The sequence below is a fragment of the Herpailurus yagouaroundi genome, unplaced genomic scaffold, assembly GCF_014898765.1.
Source record: "Herpailurus yagouaroundi ecotype Mexico unplaced genomic scaffold, PumYag 150361, whole genome shotgun sequence".
Classification (NCBI taxonomy): Eukaryota; Metazoa; Chordata; class Mammalia; order Carnivora; family Felidae; genus Herpailurus; species Herpailurus yagouaroundi.
In genome coordinates this window covers 9,133-14,798 of record NW_024422675.1, presented here as the reverse complement: position 1 = coordinate 14,798, position 5,666 = coordinate 9,133, and the positions used below count along the sequence as shown (strand labels likewise).

At 35.1% G+C, this 5,666-nt stretch overlaps 1 long non-coding RNA gene across 1 annotated transcript in view; it reads right to left on the bottom strand.

Moving 5' to 3' along the window:
- Positions 1-473: 473 nt before the first annotated feature.
- Positions 474-5,666, bottom strand: part of LOC121026645 (uncharacterized) — a 13,757-nt gene continuing 8,564 nt past the window's right edge. The window contains exons 3-4 of the long non-coding RNA XR_005788408.1: positions 2,727-2,839; positions 474-723 (exon numbers count right to left, since the gene is read on the bottom strand). This is a non-coding gene — a long non-coding RNA (uncharacterized LOC121026645). The remainder of the gene's footprint in view (positions 724-2,726; positions 2,840-5,666) is intronic.

The window sequence follows — 5,666 nt, the reverse complement described above, 5'->3', positions numbered from 1 at the left end:
GGACCGCGAGATCGTGACCTGGCTGAAGTCGGACGCTTAACCGACTGCGCCACCCAGGCGCCCCCCTAATTTTTTTTTAAAGAAAATAAAATGACTGTACATTTAGAATGGAAATACTAATGATTAAGATGTTGCTAAGATGTATTTAGTGACTCTTAGCTGTTCAAAAAAAGATACTGCAGACTTTTATTAGTTGTAACGATATTAAAAATCATCTGTTCATTCTTTTCCTCATCCCAAAATGTGGAAATTAAGCAGATTCATTTGGCTTTTAACAATTTCATACAATATGTATAACTGTCAGGAATCTAGCACAGAGATAGCAGAAAGGCAAAATTCAATCCCAGTTAAAAATCTAGGGACAGGGGCATCTGGGTAGCTCAGTCGGTTAAGCATCCAACTCTTGATTCTCAGCTCACATCTTAATCTCAGGGTCCTGGGCATGAGACCCACTTTAAAAAAAAAAAAAAAATCTAGGGACAGGTATCTATAATCTAAAAAAACAACAACAACAAAAAATGTAAGTTCTAGTATGTTTAAAGATAAAATATCAAAGACTTTAAAGACTATTCATCCTTACAGTTTCTATTTTTCTAGCCACAATATAAAAACAATTTCCCTATTAGTGCATATGAAATTTACCTTCTGGAAGTAGCCTCTTTTTAGACTTTTATCTCGAACTTGTCGGAAATACACATATCCGTAAAAATAAGCAGGATCCTTCTATGAAAGAAGTGACAAATAAAAAAATACATATCGCATTCCTTTTGTTATTATTAACATCACATTCCTTTACAAACCTGAACTGAGATATGAAATATACACAAAGATCTAGTTATGCTTTTCCACCAACACAATCATGATAGTAACTGGCAGATGTAAACTTGGAGCTTGCCCAAAGGTGAAATCATTTCAACTAGAGTACTAAAATCAGACTTTTCCCATTAAAACCTCCTCAGCTTATGTTGTTTATTCATGTCTGTACCAGTTAATGGACATCAGGAAACAATCAAATTCTACGTTTTCTCCAATGCTACATGTATATTTTTAAATTGTGCCTACAAGTATGAGTCAGGGGTCAGTCTTAATAAAATGAAGTATCCTAATGTAAAATTTTGAGAGAGAAAAAAAGGAGTTAAATGCCAATCTGAATGTTACATAATCAGTTCTATTTTTACCTAATAAAAATGAAACACCGAAATATTTATCAAAATATAATTTGAAAGTAAATACATTCCAAAAAACATAAGAAGTTTTTACATCCTAATGAAATATACTTTAACCCAGTTCCTAACTGATTATTATTTGCACAAATATTTATTGACCATCTACTTTGAACAAGGCATTGTGTTACAGAAGTTAAAAGATGCATCAGATACAGTTCCTTAAGACCACAATCTATGAGGGACAAAAACAAACCTCAAGGTAGGTACTATGAAGAAACCACAAGGTGTTACAGGGAGGCCAAGAGGGAAGAGATTACTTCTGTCTATGGGGATCAGTAAAGATTTCATAGAGGTAGCTGTTTTCGAATGGGGCATTGAAGGATGCATAGGAGTTAAACAAAGACAAAAACATCCCAGGTTTAGAGAGCCAGGAGTTTGAGCAAAAACAAACACACAGAGACTGAAAAATACAAGCTACCTCAGGAAAAAGCACATAGTTCAGTTTGGTTAAAATGTGGCACATGTACAGAAAGGAGATAAAGTTGGAAACTGGAAACGTAAAGGTCTTATCTTGGAAGGCCCAAAAAGTGAGGACAAGGAAATAGCACTATCATTGCCTCTTTATTCATTAAGCAACAGATAGCCATTTTGTATTTATTTTTATATAATATATACATGTACTTTAGCTGACAACTCTGTATACAATATATTACATTGAAAAAAACCCAAAAGATGGGATGTCTAGGCAAAATTATTATCCTCATCAGCCCTCAATTCCCTCATTTACAAAAGAAACTCTCAGAACACTATGAGGACGGATGAGATAACACAAGCTTATTAATACAGTGCCTAGAATATAAGCACCAGTCAATAGTAACTATTATTATCAGTTGAAAGAATATGTTGATAGCGAAAGCAAAAGGTCATGGAAAGGAGTAGATGGCTAGAAGACATTTCAAAGGTAATAGCTTTGCTAACTGGGAAAGGGTTCCTGTCATTACTGGAACCAGGGAGGTTAACTGTAAATGCTGATTTTAGGCAAATGAGGTCATACTGGATGTGCTGATAGGACATCCAGACGGAAATGTTCCTCACACAGTCAAGAGATGTAAATATGGAATACCAAACAGAAGCCTATACTTTGAAATCATCTAAATTATTAAAATTGTTTTTAATAAATAACTGGAAAACAAAGCTCAAAAAGAGACAACTACAATTCTACCATAAAGTAGGGAATCTTCAACTCTAAGTGATATTTACTGGTATGGTACCACCCCAATTCCACATCTAAACAAAGAGGTATTAACAAATGAAAGAAAACCACCTCAACATTCTAATTGATTTCTAAAATTCACAGTGGCATTATATGTTTCAAGAACAGTAACTTCATAAAGTTTCTTTCTTTCACATGCTGAATCCTTATGAATTAGACTCACTTAGGAAATCTAACAGTATAATATAGTAATAACACAAAAGTAAAATATTTCTGAATGCTTTAGAGGTAACTGAGTTCTAAAGTTTCCTCTCACATGGACATTTTTCTATTGCTACTTTTCCAACCTTTAAGTAAACTGGTAAATCTTTGTCATAATGATCCAGGAGACAATGCAGTGACACCCTCCTCCCAGAAGATTGTCGAAATCTAAAACAAAACTGGGTATCTCCAAGACAACCTAATGAAAACAAAAATGAAAGTAATTAAGAATAGCATAGCGTAACATTTATTTACCCAGATTCATCAAACGTTAGAGCTAATAAGGTCCTATCAACCGTTTAAACCCATTCTATCACGTTTTAGAAGAGAACAAGGAGATCCTGAGAATTCAAGTGACTTGTCCAAAGCCACCTTTGCTGGTTAGAGGCAAAGCCATTAGCAAAACATGCATCTTAACTCCTATGTCTCCTTACTATTTTCCTATTCCATTTTCCCCAAGTAATTAAAAAAAATTTTTAACTGTTTGCATGTAATGTTGACTCACAGACATAATAATGAGAAAAGGAAGCCAAATGCAAAAGGACGTATACAGTTCAAATCCATTTATATAGTTTTTGTTATTTTTTTTAAAGCAGACAAAACTAAACTATAGTGTGTAGGGATGCATAATTAGGTGATAAAAGTATAAAAAAAAGCAAGACACTTATCACTGTAAGAATCAGAATTGTGGTTGTATTTGGAGGGAGGAAGGAAACAGTGTTTAGGAGGGGACATGAGGGAATATGAGGGGGCTTTTAAGGCGCTGGCAAGTTCTATTTCTAGACCTTGTATGTGTTTTGTATTTCACAATGAGAAGTTTTTTTTAAAAAGACATATATAGCAAACTCAGGAAGAGTCCAAGTAATAGATTCACTATTTTCCTCATTTTAATTTAAAAGGTTTTTGATTAGGAACGGCTGGGTGGCTCAGTCGGTTAGGCATCCGGCTCAGGTCACAATCTCGCAGTTCGTGGGTTCGAGCTCCTCATTGGGACCTGTGCTGACAGCTGGGGGCCTAGGCCTGCATTTTGTGTCTCCCTCTCTCTCTGCCCCTCCCATGCTCATGCTCTGTCTCTCTCTCTCTCTCTCTCAAAAAATAAACATTAGAAATAAAAATAAAAATAAAATAAATAAAAGGTTTTTGATTAATAAAGTTTTTAAACATTAATCTTTTCTACCAAACCTCTTAAAACATGTAAAATTTACCTAAACTATCTGGCAATAATTACAAAAAAAAACCATAAATAGTCTAAAAAGTCAAAGACATATTAAGTAGCTTATCACTGAAATTCTTCCTGGTTATTATATTTAAGAACTAATAAGATTATATTAAATATGAAATGTGCTCAAGATTTTATTATTTACTATTACACACTGAAGTACTTATATTTTCTTAGCATGTGAAGTTCTCAACAAAGGAGGTAGAAACTTGTTAATGTTTAAGTTTTTTAAAAAACAACATACCTAAATGCAGTTATAGAAACTAATATTTCTTATTTATTTTTAATTTTTTTAATGTTTATTTATTTATTTTCAGAGAGAGAGCACACGTGGGGAAAGGGGAGGGTAAAAGGGAGAGGAAGAGAATCCCAAGCAGACTCCACGCTGTCAGCACAGAGCCCAATGTGGAGCTTGATCTCCTAAACCATGAGACCATGACCTAAGCCAAAACCAAGAGTTAGCTGCTTAACTGACTGAGCTACCCAGGCGCCCCTAGAAACTAATATTTCTTTGGTGATGAAGTGGGCAGGGGACTGGAGGATGGGTCAAGTCAATTTCTTTACTTGTTACAATAGATAGTTTAAAAATAAGGAAAACACATGAAACCTGAGATAATGGAAAACACTCCTAGCATTGTTTTAGTTCAAGAGATTTATAAATTGATGGTTCAATTTTTCCCTTTATTAGACATTTAAATATTGTGTTGTTTTTTTTTTTAAAGGGAAGAAAGAGCCAACAGACATGAACAGATGCTCAACATCACTCATCATAGCAAAATGCAAATCAAAACTACTATGAGATACCGTCTCATTCCTGTCAGAATGGCTAAAATCAAAAATACAAGAAATAAGTGTTGATGAGGATGTGAAGAAAAAGGAACCTTCATGCACTGCTGGGGGGAATGCAAACTGGTACAGTCACTTTGAAAAGCAATATGGAGATGCCTCAAAAAAATTAGAAGTTGATCTACCCTGTGATCTAGTAATCACACTACTGGGTATTTAGCCAAAGAATACAAAACCTAATTCAAAAGAATATATACAACCCTATGTTTATTGCACCATTATTTACAATAGGCAAATTATGGAAGCTGTCCAAAGGTCCATCGATAGATGAGTGGATAATATATACACAATATATATACACACAATGGATTATTATTCAGCCATAAAAAAGAATGAAATTTTGCCACATGCAACAACAAAAATGGATATAGAGAGTACAACGCTAAGTGAAAAAAGTCAGAGAAAGACAAATACCACATGACTTCACTCACATGTGGAATTTAAAAAGCAAAACAAAGGAAAAAGAGAAACACAACCAAGAAATAGACTCAACGATAGAGAACAAACTGATGGTTGCCAGTGGGGGGTGGGTGAAATAGGTGATAGGGATTAAAAAGTGCACTTGTGATGAGCACTGAGTAACGTATAGAATTGTTTAATCACTATATTGTACACCTGAAACTAATATAACACTGTATGTTAAAACATATTAAAAAAAAAAAAGAAAATGCCACTAAGAAGTACACATTAATTTCTCTGAGACACGTAATAGGATAGAGCAGGAAAAGATAATGGATTTTAAGAAACAGATACGTAGCGGGGCGCCTGGGTGGCGCAGTCGGTTAAGCGTCCGACTTCAGCCAGGTCACGATCTCGCGGTCCGTGGGTTCGAGCCCCGCGTCGGGCTCTGGGCTGATGGCTCAGAGCCTGGAGCCTGTTTCCGATTCTGTGTCTCCCTCTCTCTCTGCCCCTCCCCCATTCATGCTCTGTCTCTCTCTGTCCCAAAAATAAATAAACGTTG